At 42.2% G+C, this 20,378-nt stretch overlaps 1 long non-coding RNA gene across 1 annotated transcript; it reads right to left on the reverse strand.

The window, feature by feature from the left end:
- Positions 1 to 12,403: 12,403 nt before the first annotated feature.
- On the reverse strand, positions 12,404 to 18,080 carry LOC118217818. The gene is made up of 3 exons (XR_004763311.1): positions 18,022 to 18,080; positions 17,708 to 17,787; positions 12,404 to 12,505 (listed from the first exon to the last, which is right to left on the reverse strand). It is a non-coding gene; the product is annotated as an uncharacterized LOC118217818 (long non-coding RNA).
- Between the last annotated feature and the right edge of the window lie 2,298 nt (positions 18,081 to 20,378).

Here is a 20,378-nt window from a genome sequence, read left to right on the forward strand (position 1 = left end):
TGGTGGTTTTCACTACTTTATCCAAGCCTGTCAACCATACAGGTTTAATTTTTCAGATTTTAAAAAATAATTAAGGTTCATTGTCCAAGGAATCCAAAAAAAAAGCAAATGTGTTCCAAATCGGACAAAAAAAAAAACAAACAAAAAAAAAAAACAGGTCTAGTGCACAATAGTACATTTCGCCAAAATTTCTAAATGGTGTAAAATCCATCATGGTGGAAATTATGGGACCTTGAGGCAAATTTGTTCTCCAGACCCAGCTGCGTCTTCTGATAGGAGTTTAATGACTATGTGACACGCCGCGGGAGAACCAGCCCTTTGAAAATTGCACATTTGCTCCAATAGTGACATTAGATGGTCAGATCAACCCAAAATTGAAGGAAAGGGACAATAGCATGAACCTCTACCAGTATGCCAAGTTTCAAAGAAACGACCAAGCCAAAATTGGTGCCACCATACCAACTACGGAAGAATACAAATAATAAAACATACAATTACAACAGGGTGCCAAGCACCAAAAAAAGAGTTGCTGCAAATAAAAATAAAAAATCATACAATAACAACAGAGTGCCAAGCACCAAAAAACCAATCGCTGCAAACAAAAATAATGAAACATACAATAACAATAGAGTGCCAAGCACCAAAGGAGCGATTACTTTTTTGGCAGGATTCTAACTTTATTTTACCAGGCTGTGCACAGTGGTATGGCACATGTCTTAGTTGTTTTTAAACCAAATTAAACTATAATGCAATTCACATTCCAATAATATTCCTGGACCAAAACATCATATAAATGTTACAGAAAGCCAAGATTTCATTATATGAGAGAGAGAGAGATGGAGGGAGAGAAAGGGAGACAGACAGAGGGAGAGAGGGGCAGGGAGAGGAGGGAAATGAGATAGGGACAGGAGGAAAATGGAGATAGAGAGAGAGAGAGGGAGAGAGAGAAATTTGGAGAGAGAACGGGAGACAGAGGGAGAAAGGGGCAGGGAAAGGAGGGATACAGAGATAGGGAGGGAGAGAGAGGGAGGAGAGAGAGGAAAAGACAGAGGGAAGGAAAGAAGAGGAGAGGGAGTGAGAGGCACAGTGACAGAGGCAGGCAGAATGACGCGTCCTGCCTGTCTGTCTCGCCGTGATAGCATAAATGTTAATTGGCCCTCATCTGGCAGAGTGAGGAGGTGTTACCTGAATAAAAGCATCATGCCGGATCAGGGATTTCAATTTCCGTCTCTCACCTGAGCCTCAGACACTGCACCCGCAATCTAGCTCCCCGTTACCCTTCTCCACCCACCCCTTTCCCTCACACCCCACCCCCCCCTTCCAGTTCGCCTGCATACTGGTCCTCATCAGTGGAGTGCGACGGCTGCCTTCTCAGAACATGCCACTGCAAGAAACATTTAACCACCTCAGAACCCACCTTTCTTTCCTGATAGACAGCATCATCACCAGTGCTCAGAAGATTATATTTTTTAATTCCAATGTATAGGTGCAAGTGGCCAAACAGTTTGCGTGGCAGCTATTTGGAACAAGCATGGTTGATGATATTTCACGGGATCCGTGCTGCAATCCTAACAAGGTTCACATGGCCATTAAAATTAGGCTGTTTTCTGCATGACCATGACTCTTTTGTACACCAAACCCCCCTCTGGTGTTTGGTGTAAGCTCTATTTTTGCCTCACCTGACCATAGAACCCAATCAAAGTTCCAGTGATGTTTGGCAAACTCTAGGTGCTTTTGTTGTTGGATGACAGCAGAACCCTTCTTCCAGCAAGCTATCAAAATATCTTGTTGGTATAGAGGTGGCATTCAATTGCAGTTTTGGAGACACCATGATGCAACCAACCGTTGCAATTTCTCCAACTGTGTCCCTGGGAAAAACTGCAACAAACTTTCCAACAGCTCCAGTTGTTTGAAATGTATTAATTATCGGCCCCTAGTAGATTTTTAATAAATTTATAAATGTATACTTTTTCTGCTCTCTGAAAACATTTCATATAAGTGTATCCTTTCCCTGCTCTCTGAAAACATCTTTACCAAGGGTGCCAATAATTCTGGAGGGCACTGTACCGTATATGTAGTAAATCTGTACTTTCTTTGGTCTAAATTTGATACATCTATGGTAATAATGAATAAATGAAAGAGGCCCTCTGGTTCCCTTCGTGTACCTTTATTTACGATGCCGCTACTTGAAGATACTGATTAGTAATGCCTGCCATGCCTCTGTGTGTGTGAGTGTGCGTGCGTGTGTGTAGGTGTGTGTGTGCGTGCGTGTGTGTGTAGGTGTGTGTGTGCGTGCGTGTGTGTGTAGGTGTGTATGTGCGTGCGTGCGTGCGTGTGTGCGTGTGTGTAGGTGTGTGTGTGCGTGTGTGTGTGTGTGCGTGCGTGTGTGTGTAGGTGTGTGTGTGCGTGCGTGTGTGTGTAGGTGTGTATGTGCGTGCGTGTGTGCATGTGCGTGCGTGTGTGTAGGTGTGTGTGTGCGTGTGTGCGTGCGTGTGCGTGCGTGTGTGTAGGTGTGTGTGTGCGTGTTTGTGTGTGTGTGTGTGTGCGCGTGTTTGTGTGTGTGTGTGTGTGCGTGCGTGTGTGTAGGTGTGTGTGTGCGTGTGCGTGTGCGTGTGTGTGTGTGCGTGTGTGGGTGTGTGTGTGCGTGCGTGCGCGTGTGTGTATGTTTGTGTGTCTCGTGTGTTCATTCAGCCAGCAGAGTGAATAGATTAATCTGGACTAAATCCTGCTGCACAGCAGGGAGTCTGGTACAACATATTAACAAACAGGGTCAAGGAATTGCGCGCACGCCAAAGGGGTTTAGCAGAGCGCAGACACGGAGCTCCTTTTCTCTTTCGCTCTATCTCCAATTTATCATGCACGGCCCCTCATTGCGCCTTATCGGGCCGGGAGGGCCCCGCCGAGGCTCTCTGCCGGGAGAGGCGATGCTTATCGCCGAGAGAACCGCAACGAGGTTCGGCCGCGGAACACGGAACAACCCAGACTGAATGTACATCACATTCCCTCCTGCTTCTCTATTCTGCCTTCCTTTGTAACGTGATCCTCCCATTTTTGTCTGCTGTGATCAGGCATGTGATTGTGATCATCCCGAGAGAGAGAGAGAGAGAGAGAGAGAGAAATGGGGATGGGTAAGGTTGGAAAAAGGCAATTCAATTTTGAATATTGTATACTTTCCCATTTTGCCCTCTGAAAACATGCCCCTTGCAGAACAAACACCATTTGAGAATATCGAGAATGATGAATTGTCTTGAATTGTATGAATTGAAATTTTTTTTGACCAGCAAAAACTCAGGATTAACTTGATTCGCCTATCCTCTATATGGCAGCACAGTTGAGACTGTGCCCCTGAAAATGTTTATTTGTCCATGTAGGTTTGTACCTGCTATCCCTGACTCTCCCCTGCATACATGCAAATGGGTGACAAATTAAAGGACAGGGTTCATACACTTTTTCACCAATGATTTTCAATGACTTTCCCATGACTTCTCCACAACCTTTAACTGAATTTCCATGACCAAAATAAATGACTTTATCTCAGCGGGACGATTTAAAATTATTTATTGTAACACTAAGTAAAATTAGGTCTGCATCTGAAACATATGGTGCCTCTCTAAAACAAATAAACACCAGACAGACACACTTAGATACATTCTCTCATATTTTCATTCGAATAGTTTAACATTTTTGTCAATGTCTCAAACTGGGCTCGAAATTGCGACCATTTTGGTCGCATATGCTCCCGAAATTTAATCTGTGCGACCTCGAAATATCATTGGGAGCATTTGTGCGAGTGCAAATAATTGTTCTGGTGCAACATTTTTTTTTTTTTCTTTTTTCAGTCGAACGTCTCTTCCTCTGTACATTCGCTAGGTAGTACACTCAATATGTGCCTTGTGAGCTGACGGTGACCCTTCTAACCAATTGTGAGCTTGACATTCTTACCTTTAATGCTGATTTTAAATTGGTTAATATTAGCCTTCAATCACTCCCTTTCGCAGCACTCCACTGTCACGCGACACAGAGAGCTAACAAAAGTTTATGTTCAATTTATTAGCGTTATTGAAAGCTGAAAAGTTGAAGCGAACGATTACGGCATTTTTTTTTAAACATTAACGTAGTGTTTTGTGTAGCGACCCAGTTGAAACAGCTAATTTCTCCGATGCAGTTTACTGGCGGTTGATTTAATTAGCGGTATTAATGTGACGAGAAGCGGTTTATCGTTTGAATGCATAACACGCAATTCCTTGAAGAGTCGACACATTTTAGGCGTGACAATTTAACTGTTACTTGTAAACCGTACTGTTATATTGTCGTTTTTTATCAATAAAAAATCTATTGCATATATTGTTGGTGCTCCTTACATTTTGGTGGGTGCTCCTAACTTTTTGAGATTGGGAGCACCAGTGCTACCAAGTAAAAAAGTTAATTTCGAGCCCTGATATATTATTGAAGCTGCACTTCCCTGGCATACTGCCGGCACAGTAGGGCCTGCGTTTACTAACTGCTACATTAGCAGAAGCGTGCCTGTAAACAGACTGAGCCAGCCCGAATTAACTTCTCACACCACCAAAATACCGCTAAGGTTACGTCCCAATTTACATTTTATTACTATACATACTATTTTTATGATTGGATTAATTAGTAATTATATTTGATGCAACTTTAGCTATATTCCATTACTTTTCCAAAACTTTTCAAAAAATATTATTTTCCCTAACTTTTCCAGGGCCTGGAAATTGCATTTTAAATTTCAATGACTTTTCCAGGTTTGTCATGACCGTACGAACCCTGAAAGGAAAAACATAACTAAATAAGTGAAGAAACATAACAGGTGAACTGCATGATACAATTAAGCCATTAACCTCCGATCATGCTCTGTGGCATGTATAAAAATGCTGAGTAGGCCCAGTTGCACTTGATTTTGGATCAAGATGGCGAGAGGAAAAGTTCTAAGTGATGTTGAATCGTTAAGTTCATTATTTGGACACGGATAGCAGGAGATTCAGCCACTGCTCAACTGGCTAGTGTTTCAATAGGAACAGTTACGAAAGTGACATAAGTATTTAGATCTATGGGAAAGATATCAGTAAATAGGGTAAGAAAGTGAGGTCGAAAGCGTACATTTGATGACTGTGATGCTCATGCATTAGTGTGATATGTAAGGAAAAACAGAAAAGCTACTCTCCCTTAGGTGACTGAGAATGTCAATGCAGGACATGACTAGACCGAGCCAGTAAGAACAGCCCATCGACAACTACATACAGAGGAATAGTAGGGTTGCAGTGCATATACCACACATTACAAAGATGAATGCATATTTGAGTGGTGCAAAAATCATACACACTGGTCTTCACCATATTCTTGAGAACAGTACAGGCCTGAATGCTTGACCCCAATAGTGAGTCTGGTGGCTCTGTTTTGCTGTGGGGGGCATTTTCTTGGCATGATATGGGTTCACTTGTCCCCTTAGAGGGAAGGGACACTGCAAATCAATACAAAGTTATTCTGAGTGGTCACCTTTATCCTATGATGAAACATTTTTATTCTGATGGGAGTGGTCTCTTCCAGGATGACAATACCTCCATCCACAGGGCACAAGGGGTCACTGAATGGTTCGATGAGTAGGAAAATTATGATATGCTATGGCCTGCACAGACACCAGATCTTAACCCAAATTAATACCTAAGGGAGATTTTCTATTGACCGTCAATCAAAACACCAAATATCTCTTGGAAGAATAGTGTTCCATCCCTCCAGTAGAGATCCAGAGACTGCCAAGGTGCATTGACGCTGTTCTGGTGGCCCAGCACCTTTTATGTTGTTTTTTTCCTTTAATTTGTCACCCATCTTTATGCAGAGACATACACATTCACAACATCAACAGATGCCAGAGCTATAACTGATTAGGAATATTAATCTTCATTTTATCTATGAAATCCAAACAACTGTTCCATGGAAATGTCTAGAATTGTTTTCTGAATGCATGTACATATGAAATTATTAGATTATTGTCAAGCAAATATTCTAAATGGTGGCAAAGAAGGTAAGAGTCATCTATAAAATTTAGATCGAATAAAATATAGATATACCCCAGCCCATGTGAATCAGTCATGGTTTTTATTTGTTAAGCAAGGGCTAGGGAGGCTGACGGGATTCTCATTTCTAGAGGTAACCAAGGGAAACTACATTTCCTGAAAGAAGAATATAAACACGCCATGAAGTGGAAGGCATTTACTTTGGTGAGGGGGTTTCTTGTTATAGAAATAATACAGAGGATATGAAATGTGTTTTTACATGACAGCGCTTCTGGTAAGTGGGTTTGAGTTCCGCTTCATAAAATTTGCATATAGGCAACAGGAGCATAAAGTATATAAGTGCGGTGCCCATGCATATGCATTTCCAGCTGAATTACACCCAATGGTACTCGCAGTCTTGTTGTTCCGAGTGTAAACACGCCGCTGTGTATAATTCCACAACACGGGAGAAATGACTGCTGTGTGAACATGTTTTGCATTTCCACATGTGTGAGCAACGGGGGGTCCCCCTTTTCAAATCCTGAAAGAAAGCAAACGATTAACGTCGTTATAATATACTCTCTCTTTTTCAGGCATGTTACACCTGTTCGCAAAAGGCCTTTCTGCTGTCGCGGATATTACCTTTAATCTCTTGACTTTTAAAAGATTAATGGCGACTTTTTCCCCGTGAATCAAAAAAGCCGAATTCCACTGTTTTAAGTGAAACAGGTGAGTGTGGTTGTCGGGTTTACTCTCCAGAAAAACGTCTTAAGCATATAGGCAGTCACGTAGCTTCAGCTGTAAATTGGTTACGACTACTACTTTGATAACTAACATCTTGCACACCAGCTGGTCTGACTGGTTATGACAGAAGTGTACAGTATATACCTGAGAAAACGTTTTTAACCTTTTATAAACCGCAAAGCCGTTTTTTTTTGCTGAAAACTACATTCGGGCATAACTGAAGAATTGCTGTGCAAGTTGCAATGCTGTGGGATTGCACTTGTGTCACCAGGCATACTGCAAATACATGCAGTGAGGTCACACTTCTCAAAGTGACGCACTCCTGTGTGCTCCCGTGTGCTTGTATCCTCGATCACAAGCGGTTAACACATTTGAAAGATTTGCAGGTCTAGAGATTTTCAAGCTTTTGAAGAATATTCTTCCATGATAAACATTTTACTCTTTAACATTTGTAAATAAACCAGTAGGACATTCTTCTTTTAGATTGCAGTTTACGACACAATCTAATAAATCTCAGAATTGGAGCTAAGGTTTGAATTGTAGGACTAACAGAAATTAATGCAATTATTATTTTATTTTATATTTTAGATCAGGGGAGTTATTAGTTATGCTCACCAAAAAATTTGCATAACTATCCTGTTCCCTGCACCTCATACAGCAGGCTATCCTTCTTGCAAAAACAAGAGGAAAAAGCTGCAGTGGTAAAGCTTAAATGTTTCATATTTTTTTTTACTATCATTAGTCTTTTTTATATATCACTCAATTATCCATTTTATTTCCTTGTCAACGAACCAAGCACCAAGAATTCTCGTCATTTCCAAATCTGGAAAGTCATCTGCATCCTCCAGCGGGGTATTTCTGCCAGCTACTGTTTCTTTTTCTCTCTGCAATCCACAGTCCATCAAAGGAATGCGATTCACGTGTTGCTGGTGAAGGCATGCCGCAGGGGCAGGGCAGACCAGAGGGGTCGCTCAGTCCTGGCGACAGAAACCCTCCCGTCCTGGGCAAGCGCCAGCGCCAAATTACTGGACCCCCACAAGGCTGCCGGCTTCAGCCAGTTAGACGCGCCCCGGCCCGGGATACCGCACGGCGGACTGCACCGCTAGACTGGAAGCCGCTGGTTTTAACAGTCGCCAAGGGTCCCTTCGTGAGGCACGAGCATTAATAAAATATTAATGAGCGAATGCTATGCCTGGCGGCATCACGGGGAGTGCTAAAATGCACCTGTAAAAAAAGCATTTGGGGACGACCTTAACGGTTTTATGTTTGCACATATTCTGCCTGTTGTCGTGTTAATAGGGGCAAGACAACATTTGGCTCAATTGATTATTGGAATGAAGAATAACTGCCACACCTGTCTCCATGGTCTCTCAGTAGTGATAAGCTGAACACAACATTGTTACTACCCAACCTGTTCTCCCTGTTGCCTTGGGAACATGCGAGGGCTTAGTTTACTTCATAGCTCTCTCAGTTTTTCCACAGCTCAACTTGAACACTTACAGTACAAATTTAAAAACGGATAGGGACCAAATCGTACGCAGACAATCCACAGCAGGTAGAGCAAGATTACACAGTTAAATAGGTTTGCTGAAATATCATCCATGACGCTTCCTCCCATTTACTATTTTTTCCTCGTCATTTCTTTTCGTCCATGTCATTATCTCTCTCCCTACACCATTTGTCAAGCGAACCGAAATCTGCCACTGAAAGTCTGTATTTCAGCACCGGAGCGCCCAATCATGAAATCAGGGCGATATCCAAGTGGTGGAGAAGGAAAAAAAAAACCTGGCAGAGAACACGATACATCTGAACACATGTTAATACAGTTCCCTCCATATTGTCATTCAGGTACCGGCGCTGGAGCCCGGCTCTCAGTAATTTTCCGACAGCATTCTGTCAGGGGGCTCAGATGTTAAAGCTGTGCCTCTGCCAAGGCTCCTTGCGTCAGAGCGAGAAGCCCACATTTTTTGGCAGAGACATCTCAGACACACGAGGGCTGTCTGCCGGCCACATTCACACCCCCCCCCCCCCCCCCCCCCCCCCGCCACCACCACAATTTCAGGCTTTTTCCTTTTCTTTTTTTTTTTTTGTTCCTTTCAAATTATTTATCAGGCACAGTGGTGGTGCACTGCAGAGGTTTAAGAGCTGGGTTTGCAATGCAACACCAGGTTTTGGGCTCGATTCCCAGGCAGGGACTATGCCTAAATATGGATTGCATTGACACTGTGCCTATCATCTCTTAAACAGTTTGTTCTCATGTATGGGTACTGGAATCTCTTAAATTCACTTAAGAAACACCCCAGCCATCATATGGATGAGCACTTTGAACACAATTAGCTACATCCTCCAATTTGATTCTCTTCTTGATGTCTACATCTGAAATGTGTTATAACTACAAACGGTCTTAAAAGGAAGAAAAAAAAGCATGTCCCAGTGACAGTATTCTCGAGAAGCCGTCCCTTTGAGCAACGGCCGTTATTTTCCCTGGCGCGTGGAAAGGTACTGATTTCAAAGGCTTCCGTCCCGGCTATCACTTCCCTTTTTTTTTTTTTTTTTTACATTTTGTCATTCTGGAGAGAATGCGAGTGCACCAGCACCTGTCTTCCACACTATCTGGCTGCTGCCCCATGTTGTGGATCACACTTGTGAGTCACAACAGGGGTGCTTCAGCAGGAAGATCAAAGTGGCGCTAAGTGAAGCTTGTTTCATGCAGGAAGCAGCCTCGCGGCCTCCCTCTCCCTTAAATCGGTGCTTTTTTTTTTGCTTTTTTTTTTAAAGAAAGTGGAGCATTATTCAAATGTTGTAGGAAGTGGATAGATTGGGGGCGGATCCTAACAGCCTTGACAGAACTAATAAGAAATCTCTTCATGCCCTCCCCTCCACCCCCTGTTGTTTCTGAATGTAAAATCCCTGTCACATACAGCTACATTTTTGAGGGAAATGTAATGTGCCTGATTAGAGTAAATAACTATTTCTTTTCTTTGAACTATTACGTCAAACTGTATGTATGTATGTACAGTATGCACGCACAGATATGTGCAGTGCTGAAAAAGACTGCCAGTTAGGCACCATTGAAGAGTCCTGACATTGCTAATGAAGTTGGAATAGGTGGCGTTCAGCATTCTATGGATAAAAATATCAGAGTAGGAAACATTAAAGGAGATGACATGACCAGATCGCTTTGAATGTGCTTGTACATTGCGCCCAGTAAGACTCAGTTGCAATACAATCCTGTTTGCATCAATTCAAAATGATTATTATTCTTTAAAGGTATTCGGTCACACACATAATGAGCTTTCTCTCTTGGGCTCTGAAGCGGCTCACCCAGTAAATCAGTTGGCATGAGCGCAGGCTGGACTCTGAAGCCAAGACACCGCAGTCTGAGGCCTGCAGTAAATCACAAGGCGAGTATGACCGGGAGTCTCCAGCATTGGCCGAAACACAATTAGTTTCATCCTGCCAAGTGTAAGATGGGAATAAGTCAGAGTTCTTCGAGTTCTGCCCGCACGTTACTGTCTGGCGCCTGCAGGCCTGCAGTCAGCGGTGAGAGGAACACCTTCGCTCCGGCTGACACAGTGTGACCAGCAGTGGGGAAAATTGTCAAAGGTTCACCAGCAAGTTCATCAGATGAGTTCAGATACAGTATATATGGTGAATGGGGGCAGGTGGAGCACTGGAGACTCGAGCATAGGCAGATGTTGGGGGTAGGGTGGGGCTGGCATATATTGCTACAATCAACCTAGAATATCTGCACAAATAAAACAACAATGCGTTGCGTCGCATGGTCTATTGCCTGGGTTCCGGGTATGCAAATCTATTTTCAAGATTTTTTTTATTTTTTGTTGGCCAAAATACATTATAGCGGTTTCACCAATGCGATATAGCTCATTTATGATGTGTTTGTATATATATATATATATATATATATATATATATATAATAATAGTAGTACAACTTAATACTTAATACATAATGTGTAAGATTGTCAGCTAACGTCTTTTAAAAAGTGTCTCATTAATCAACAGATCTTGCTGTCATAGCTACCTGAGAGCCCTGTGAAGCAACACCCATTTCCCCCACTCTCCGTTTTCCACTAAACCATTCACTCTCATATACACGCCATAGCACCACCCCAATCGGAAGTGCACACCTGGCTAGTAAACTATAGGCAGATCCGCTATAAACCGTACTACCCAGTTAAAACAGTAAAACGATCGTACGTCACGTTACTGATTCATCCTGCGAATGGTTAAAATATAAACATTTGATGGCACACTGTAAATAGCTTTGCACTTTTTGGGACACAATAAAGTTAATAGCACTGAATTTGCCAACTCGCCATCTGGACCGTTTTCCTAGCGTACATGCCGAGCATCATCTGACTAAGTGCAGGTGCTGTGTGACATATGATGCAGAGTTGGATGGCAAGTGGCAGGGTGCTGACATCTCTGGGCCAAAAAGAGAAGCCCCACCTCTGATCTAGTGAAAATCATGAAAGTAGTTATTTCTGGATTCTACCCAGATTTTAGATATTACAGTCCCACTTGTTTTTGGAGTTTACAGAATGCATGCTAATCGCTACGACGGAATACATAGACTGCTTTCCAATCGATGCTCAGAGCTGTAGGGCAAGAGATATGGACGTAAGGTCAAGTTAACTGGTTATTATTAGGAAATGGAAGAATTTTGGGAGGTTGTGGTAAAAAAAGAAACCATACTACTACAACTGCTACTAGTAGAACTACTACTACTACTACTACTAATAATAATAATAATAATAATAATAATAATAATAATAATTAGGAAAGATGAAGAATTATAATTGGTGAGATGTTCAATAATGCATGGTAAATTCATATGGATTAAACATTTAAACAGGAAACAATGAACAATTTGTTAATTAGCAATATTACTACTTGTTATCATATTGTAACTGCTTTATAAATGCTAAGAGAAATTATTATAAAAAGAGTTCCAAACAAAGACCTCCACATTGCTTAAGGCATAGCAGCACAGCCCATTTGGGATTCATACCCGTGACCTGACCAAGTATAGGCCGAGAACCTTCAGCACTTGCGTTCATTGATTTGTGCAGCTGTGGGTGAGGGATTTTTCCATCAGGAGCAGCCACTTCTGCCTTTTTTTATAAGGTCAGTGGCAGCTTCCTCTACAGAGCTGTGGAGTGACCTCTCCCACCCACCTCCTCTCGACTCTTACATTCATTCCTTCAGCGGCATTAGAGCCATTGATTTCTACCAGTTTATTTTTGTTTCAATCATTCCTTTGATATTTAAATCACTCTGAAGACAGCTGGGGGTGCTGTCAGTGCACATGCTCTCTCTCTCACACACAAACACACACAGACGCACACAATTGTGGAAATAGATACATTCCCCCATTTCTCACTCCATTCTCTTGTACGTATCATTACTCTGGTGCTTTTTCTACTGTGCACCCCCACACGCCAACCCGTCCCTGAACCATGCCACCACAGCATTCAGACGTCCTCTCCATTGCTGCCATACCCACTCCCCCCTCACCCTACCCCTCCCCACATGTCCCTCCCCCTCAGCCCATCCTTCCTGTATCCCCAGGTCCTCCTGCCAGTTCCCTCTTCCTTTCTCTACGGCATTGCACACAGTCCATCCATCATCCAGTCCTTTGGGTGACCAGTGCTCCTCTCACCTATTCCCCTGGCTGTGTGCACCATCTCTGTCACCAGTCGGAAGCTTTGTCCTTCAGTGGGCCTGAATAGTGCATTGCAAAATAGCCCTTCAGCACACATCTGTGTAACAGTGAAAGCTGCAGCTTTTGAATAAAACATGATAAACTGCGTCGGTCACAGACATGTTTCAGAACACTATTATTGAAGTCAATAATATTATTGACCTCAAAAGATGACTAAGTATTAAGCCATCGCTATAGATTCGCGTGGCTCTAAAATAAACAGATTGGATAGCGTATTATCGTAATACAAATGTCATGTTAACTGGAAAACATTTACTTGAGCGTTTTACGTTTACTACAGTAAAGTAAGAATAACATTTCTGCTATACTGGAATTACATTTCAAACCACAGTTTTTATTTAATGCAACTTCATTTGCATATACCACACAATTTTGGTGGCTATAATGTGCATAACGCAATACACTGTGGGAGATTTAAATGTAATAAATAAGTACTATTACACTGCACATAAATTGTTTCATATATTTTTTACAAACAAGGATTGAATGTGCGTACTTATCCCCACTCTAAAATTATTATTGGATCTGAATGAATCAACTCTGTTTAGTTTTTTTTTTTTTTCTCATTGAAAAACATTCATTTGGTTCCTTGATAGTGTCCCCCCCCCCACCCCCCCCCCCCCCCCCCCCACAAAACTGCATACTGCATGCTGTGCTTGTCAAAATGGCAGATAAGGTTCTCAAATAAATATTCATCAATCATGCATATGCAGATCATTATTTTGCTTTACCTAACATCCTTTTCTGAAAAAGGCTGAATGAGGTTGCAGTACCCTGAAGAGGAGAGCATCAAAATCCCCAAATTGGGTGTAGTTCAGATATAGGGTGTGCGTGTGTTGGGGGTGGAGGGGTGGGGGGGGGGGGTGGTGGTCACATTGCAATATTTAATAAAGACAACTGAAGAACATCCTTTGTGCATTGTTCCTGCATAAATAACCACATAACTGAGATACATAACAAGACAGACACCATAAAAATACTTACGATTGCCCATGCCCCAACACTTAATTTTTCCAGTGCAATAACATACAGTAATAGCCAAAGCATTTGGGTTTCACAGATTCTGGAGTGCTCTTTTTTTTAACATACTTTTTCTGTCCACAGCTGAGGAATGGTCCATCCTTGGATGTGAAACAGAGAGTGTCTGGTATGAAGGCAAGGAGGGAGGTGGGAGGGGAATGCCAGTGAGGGTTGATTGATCTGTAGCATAGGCGCTGACAGCTCGCTCAATTGGCTTGCCCTTTTCTCTATGGCTTACTTTCTCCAGCCTCTACTGTCTCCTCATTTAACAGTTATTCCTTATATAACAATTTACATGAAGCAGGTTTTATGTGTCATTTGTAAGACTCTAACATGTACTCATTAATATGATGCTATAATTATGTACTGGAAGTATGCATTTATGCTATAACCAACTTATAATTATTCATTTTCACAAGGCATGACACATAATCACATAAGGCGTGAGGCATATCCTTATTTTTTTTCTTAAAAAAGTGAATTTGCATTATGTCCCATTGTTTTTAAGATCAGCATTAGCATCGCCAATGTCCCATTTCAGATGGTTTCAGGCTGTTAAAGGTATTTGCAAAACCAATGGTGTTTTACTGTACTGCTAACAGAAACAAATGTGATGATGATACATATCCCTGCATACATTATTATATTTCCATATAGATTAATAATATTTTGGAATTTGTATTTTGGAAGTAACAATTCCCCCTACAGTGAGCCCAGAGGAGCACTGTGGTTAGTTCTGCCACCTACAGGCCAGTGGTGAAACTCCATCAGGGCTGAGGGGGTTGCATCTGGCATCAGACAAACACAAAGACATCGAGTATGTTTACAGACTACAGAATAAAGCTCTTGGATTCATACAGTCTAACACACAGATTTGGTAACGTGAAGACACACACACACGCACGCACACACACACACACATGCACTCTATTTCTCTGCTGCCAAAAAGAGAACTGTAATCTAGTTCAAAGATTATTATGGAGCATTGTGAGCACATGCCATTATGCTTGCGCTGAGATTGCAGGCTCTGATTGGCATTTGGAGGCATGGATTGGTGTACACAGATGATGTCGTCGTATTGTTTGTATTAAGAGATGTAATGGGTTTGGTAAACCAGCCACCAGGAAATTGTGTTCAGCACAGTCACGTGTGTGCAGCAGCAGTGCCTGAACACTTTACACGGGATATGCAAAACAAAGATTTACTGAATGTGTTATAGATGTATTGTGCGGATACTGTACTACGTCCATAACAAAATCAATTAAATTCAGCATACATTTTCTACAAAACATCAATGAACAACCTTTATCTGTAATGAGGAACCGCTTCAATGTTGCACAAATGAAGGGCAATGCAGAGACTCAGCGGTGACAGTGTTGAACACGGACGGCATAAACCAACAAAGGACAACAGATATGTGATGCCACTACTGATTAATTACCCAGAATTCAATTTTTTCCCCATCAACAAAGGATAGGTGCATGTGACATAAAATCATGTAACGTGCAACTTTTCTGGTAGGAAGAAAGGCGCTATCACTCCAGCACGGCGAGAGAGAGATAAGCATTTGAACGGGCCACAGTATATAAAAATGAAAACACCAGACACAATTTCGAGGCAGCCCGGATCTCATTCCACAAATTAAGTGTGTTTCCTGCAGATTACATCACTTGGGAAAGCGAGTCAGGGAGGAGATAGGAAAATGCATGAATAGCTGCATTTACATTTTATTTTATGAATTTGTGCTAGGTTGGCTCCAACGCGAGGGCACCTTGGCGTGCGTGCATGGTTGCCGTGGACATAGTGACAACAATATTTTATTACATTTTACACAAGATGGGGAGTAATCCATCATCTCTCTTCAACGCAATGGCACAACAGTTACAAAATATAATGGATGGAAAACATGAATATGAATGTGAACAAAGAAGATTATGGGTAAAAAATTTTTTATCACAGTACAGACTTTGTCTTTTGTTGCAGAACTGTCAAATGACAACAGTTAAAAATGTGCATATTGACTGATAGAATGCGTTACTGTTGAGTGAAGCTTTAGACCATCAGTCTTCATTAACAGCATCTGGGTACAATATTAGGCTGTATCCCTTTCATCCAACAGATTTGTTTGTAATGCTGTAGAACGGAAGCCAGTATCACTACATCCTATCTAGGTGTCTTTTAACCAGATCAAGGTGAGTGTGGGTTCTCCCCCCCCCCCACGCACGCATTTGGGAGGTGTGGTCGATTAATGAATTACATATGGTGGAAAAGAAGTGGAGTCAGCTGGCAGCATATGCTCTGCTTCTGAGACCTATTCAATCCCCAGAACAATTTACACTTCTGAAGAGCAGACCTGAAATGGAAATATTAATAACCTTGGGGTGGGTGGGAGTGCTGGCATGCATGCTTGTGTAAGTGCACGTGCCTGCGTGTGTGTGTGGGTGGGTGGGTGTACATATGATGTCTTGATTAGGGATTAGTGATGCATCTCCTCTCCCTCTGTAAGCTGATGGGCGTTTCCATGGTGCCCTACTGGACCTACTAGATTTAGAGAGGAGCAGCGCGGCTGGCCAGAGAAAAAAAGGAGGGTTTCCTCAGGAGCCATTCCTAACTGAAGAGATGTCTTTAAGAGGGACAGTGGACAGTGGTGTACAGTTTCCCCGAAGACATGATTTGGGTGGAGGCTTGAAAGGACAGAGGAAGAAGTTGTAGATAATGGCTGGGCTCATCTGCTCATGTAAACGTATTGTGTCCTGGATACAGTACTGACAATTCTGTATTGCCAATCCCACACTGCCCCCACCCACCACTCTGTCCAGACCACACAAAGACATTTTTTACACAGACACAGGCACACAGGTCAAAGTGTGTCTGGTACACCGGTACAGACGGGATCTGCCTATGTTCCTTATATCCCTTTTACACTTTGTTCCTCATTGAACCAAAATGCCCAACAAAGAAATGTGACGTGATTTCCATTTTGCATATTTATTTTCTTTTATTCTATTCTTATCATGGTGGAGGCTGAGTTTCCTGCTCGTCAGACGTGTGGGGGCTGTGTACCTGTCTGGTGTAGGTTCAGAGGAAAGGGGGAGCCAGTGTCAGAAAGCGACAAAGCAGACACTGCTACAGGAGGTGGCTTTGCTCGGGGGCTGGTCGACAGGCATCAAAGATCAGACTTTTGAGTTTTCAGCCCAAAGTAAGAAAGCCAACCAAAAAAAAGAGAAAGAACTGCAGTCATGACAAGGAATCTTGACACAGTTCCATAGTTTCAGTAACCTTTTTGCACAGCTGTCATGATTGGAATATCACGTGGTTTCCGAAAATGGCCGATGTGGGTGCAGCTTTTTGTTTTAGCCCAGCACTAAGATGGCTGATTCTGGGCTAAAACATTACAGACTGGACACCCATGGTACATACACTGGAGACGATGAAAATTAAATGATTGATCAGCTTTCTGATAGGGATGGATATAGTGGCTGTTTCTGTTTCTGAGAACACCACTTATTTTGACTGGAACTGACCTCTAACAAAACAGGAACGCACCCACAGAATCCTGACACTCCGCATAAGGAGTCTGAATCTTGACTTTCTGCAGCCAGTGGCACTGATTTTGATCAGGGATGAAAGCCGCTGGCAGGATGGCCCAAGATTTGGGGCAGTCCTCCAGGACAAACATCAGAGCGAGATGGAAATAGGGGCTGTCTCTCTCTATCTCACCTCCTGCTGAAGTATTTTAGCATGACCTAGGCGACCCTCCCTCTCGCCCCAGTCTCAAAAGCTGCAGGGGTCCCAGATGGACCATCACGTCCTGTCCTTGTTTACCTTGCCTCCCTCAGTAATTTCTCTCTCTCAAAGGAAGACATGAACCTCAGTAGATAACAAAGATTGTTAAATTTGTATGAAATAATTATTTTATGCATTCCTGTGGGGTTTATGGCCAAACTTACTTTGATCAGTAGAAAAACAAGAGAAACTTTTAGTTACTTTAGATAACATCTAATATTTTGTTTCTGATTTTGAGTTATTCTATTATTCATTTTAATCTATTTATGTGAACACCATGTGCAATAACAAAAAAAAAAAAAAAAAAAAAAACTTTCCCAATGATCCAGTTTCCACAACTGTATGATAAAAAATAAACACAGATATAATCACACAGAAAGAACAGGGACGGTTACCTGAAAGCAAGAAGTTGTTGCTTCATCTCAAAGCGCTAGCACACAAAGTGCAAGATTGATTGCACCTTGGATTTGAGTCACTGCAGAGAAGAGAAGAGGAATTCTCACATTTTTGAGAAAGGGTATGCTTTCTGAGATCTGTCTTTGGCAGGCTTACAAAAAGGAAACAGGCGTGTGAGTTTTCATAGGGTGACTAAGGCCCGTTGGATGAGATGGGTTTGCTGTCTGACACCATTAAATCTGTCTGGACTGGACCTCTGGCCAGCACTGGCAATCATGCATGTTTCAAACCTTCTGCTGATATGGAAACTCACACATGGTCCAAACATCCTCCAGACTGACCTCCAACACCAAGCAGCTTCATCATGGATGCTGTCAATATGTGATACAAATGTCAAACCAGCAGGGTAGAGGGAGAGGGAGAGATAGAGAGATAGAGAGAAAAAGAGAGAGAGAGAGAGAGAGAGAGAGGCAATTTAAAAGCTTTGTTGAGGAACTTTCAGGTCAAATAATGTGCTTGCAAAGAAGAAACCATATTATGTCACAGTACATATTTCATTGATGAGGTTTATGAATTCTGTTCTAGCCCTAAAGGTGCTGCCAGCATCTCTCCTTTATGTAACATATGGCCATGTTTGGCTGCATAAATCATTTTAATTTCTCTGTTATTACTCAACCTAAATTTTTTATATTAGTCATTTTTTATTGCCAAGACACCATAACGCAAATATGTAAAGCATGTTGAGTCAACACATCAACACACTACCAGAAACACAGTTAAATTTACATTGTCCTCCATGAACATAATTATTCATGAATTTAATTAAACCATCTTGGGTCAATTTATAATCCTATTGTTGCCATATGATTGTTGGCAGTATATAAACATTGTGTGTGTGTGTGTGTGTGTGTGTGTGTGTGTGTGTTGGATGGTGATTTGTTTAAAAAAAAAAATACATTTACTTAAAATAGGAACTATGGATTTTCAAATCAACATTATTAATTATACTTGAAAACTACTTCATAGCACTATTCCACCCCCCTCCCCCATGTATTTCCCATTGTGCATACTCGTCTCCCAGTTCATGTTATTCCTCTTCATATTGCTTTATTGACGTCAATTTCTGCATGCATTACCCAAGCTCTTCCACACTGGTGGAAACAGCAAGGTCAAGCATTCAATGACCATCCTCATTAATGAATAACAATAGTTGTAATAACAAGACACTGCAAGCACAGGACAATGCGTTTTACAAAACTAACAGTAGTTATTTATAACGCCAAAATCAATATAGTGTAGCATGTGTCCTTTCTTACAGAAGCAGTAAAATTGGTGGTAAATTAGATAAATCTATAAAAATGTGATTGCCTCGCTGGGCCCCAGGCACTGACAGGCTGTAATGTTTTCGACAGCCAGTGGGGCTGTTCTGCTGTTTTACAGTTTTTACTTTTTTGTTTTAGGAAAGGGTTTTATATAGCAGTTTCATATTTTCTGTAAAGCACGGGAGAATGTTATCTGCCTGCCACTTGCTCTCTCCATATTTCCTCCCTTCTGAAAAGGGCTGCTGGTTGAATCTTTGCGGAAGGCATGTGGCACAGGCATTTCTTTTCTTTCCCCAAGAGACACTGGAGGTGTAGAATTGTGCAGCCCTGTTATATAGCTGTCACCTGTATCTGTGCAGGTTTGCAGCCTAGCATGCGCTCAATCTGTGGTCCCCCCAGACTCAGCCCTAGTCATTAAGCATGCGCCCTTTCCAGAATATCAGCACTCTCCACACTCTACTTGGTTTCGCCATGTAGAAACAACAGCACTATTTACACATAGCCCCCCATTTCAGGACATTTGTTTGGGACAAATAGCTTCACAGGTGCTTCTGATGAGTCAGGTGTGTTCAATTGCTTCTTTAGTGCCAGTATAAGAGAGCGTTCAGCATCTAGTCATGGTTTTAGGCTTCCGATTGCCTTTGGAGCCTGTTATTGGTGTTTGTCAGCATTAGGAAGCAGAGCTGTGCCAGTGAAAGTCAAGGAAGCCTTTATGGGGCTGATAAATAAAAAAAACAATCACTGACTTCGAGTTTTGGAAAAAAACTTGCCAAAAATGTACTCTTTAAAGGGTTTTAATGATCCATTGAATGTCCATCATTTTCTGCTGGACTCCCTCCATCCCCCAACACCTGCTCCTCCCGAGCCAGAGGGAAGAGTGATGAGGAGGGTGTAGGAGGGTAAAGTGGGGTGGAGTAGGCTGGTTATAACAGCACTGTAATATTAAATAATATACACAGAAAATAAATACATTTTAAAATGTGATGATCAAATCAAACTGATTAAATCTGTGTATGTTTTGCCTGAATGAAAGAGAAGAAAGCGGAAAATAACCTCAGGGTCCCGGCAAGTCTTCACCCCATCCCCAGCACGTGCACACACACACGCACACACAGCTCAAAATCCTCGCTACAGTCGCCATCATCCCCAGCAGTTCTGCACAGTTTTCCGCTGCATGGACAGTGAAGCGTGGAAGCATACGTGTGCGTTTCAGCCCTTCTATTCATGCGCGTTTGTGCTGAGCCGCTGGTGCGTGTCAGTGGTCAGTGCTACACGGTGGACGGCTCTTTGTTACGCTACATCTGACTTTGCCTTGTCCCCTCGACGTGTGCTTTCCAACAACGCGCTA

This window comes from Anguilla anguilla, chromosome 18, assembly GCF_013347855.1.
Source record: "Anguilla anguilla isolate fAngAng1 chromosome 18, fAngAng1.pri, whole genome shotgun sequence".
Taxonomy (NCBI): Eukaryota; Metazoa; Chordata; class Actinopteri; order Anguilliformes; family Anguillidae; genus Anguilla; species Anguilla anguilla.